The following is a 1,241-nucleotide window of genomic DNA, read 5'->3' as shown; positions in this document are numbered from 1 at the left end:
AGAAAGCTGGCTTAAAACTCAACATTCAGAAAACGAAGATCATGGCATCTGGTCCCATCATTTCATGGCAAATAGACAATGGAAACAGTGAGAGACTTTATTTTGGGGGGCTCCAAAATCACTGCAGATGGTGACTGCAGCCATGAAATTAAAAGACGCTTGCTCCTTGGAAGAAAAGCTATGACCAATCTAGACAGCATATTAAAAAGCAGAGACATTATTTTGCCAACAAAATTCCATCTAGTCAAAGCTATGGTTTTTCTAGTAGTCATGTATGGATGTGAGAGTTGGGCTATAAAGAAAGCTGAGCACCGAAGAATTGATGCTTTTAAACTGTGGCGTTGGAGAAGACTCCTGAGAGTTCCTTGGACTGCAACGGGATCCAACCAGTCCATCCTAAAGGAAATCAGTCCCGAGTATTCATTGGAAGGACTAATGTTGAAACTGAAATTCCAATACTTTGGCACCTGATTCGAATAACTGACTCATTGGGAAAGACCCTGATGCTGGGAAAGATTGAAAGCAGGAGAAGGGGATGATAGAGGATGAGACGTTTGGATGGCATCACCTACTGGATGGACATGAGTTTGAGCATATTTCGGGAGTTGGTGATGGACAGGGAAGCCTGGCGTGCTGCAGACACGGGGTCGCAAAAAGTCGGACACGGCTGAGCTACTGAACTGAGCTGAATTGCTTTACAATGCTGTGGTCTCTGCCGTACATCAACGTCAGTCATAACTATATGTATCCCCTCCCTGTTGATCGTTCCTCTGCCTCCGTCACCCCCACCCATTCCACCCCTGGTAGATTGTGATACAGTGTTCTGGCTTGTTTTGATGGTTAGATGAGACAGAAAGGACAAAAGCACTTGGCACATAGAAGTTAGCTAAACTGTGAAGTGGGGACTGTTGAACTGAAAAAGCTCTCCTTCCCCTTATAAAATCCATATAAACCTTTGAAGAATTTAAATCAAAGCAAATGAGGTGGGGGTAGGAGGACTCTTCCTACCCCAATAGGACTGTCCCGCTTCACCGCTGAAATTATTTTCTTGAATGCCCCCTACGCCGCCGATTACACGCTCTCGGCCCACCTGGGTGGGCCGGGGCGGGGAGCGGGAGTGAGAAACCGGCGGCCGCATTCAGCATCCCGGGACCTGGAACCCAGCCGCACACGTGGCCGGGGCGGGGACGGGGCGTGGCATGCAGGCATCGGGGCGGGAGCCCACAGGCTCGACTCGCAGT

The sequence above is a fragment of the Moschus berezovskii genome, chromosome 5, assembly GCF_049115385.1.
Source record: "Moschus berezovskii isolate FMDL1 chromosome 5, NW_MosBer_1.0, whole genome shotgun sequence".
Lineage (NCBI taxonomy): Eukaryota > Metazoa > Chordata > Mammalia > Artiodactyla > Moschidae > Moschus > Moschus berezovskii.
The sequence above is the reverse complement of the archived record's forward strand: the minus strand, read 5'-3'. Positions refer to the sequence as shown.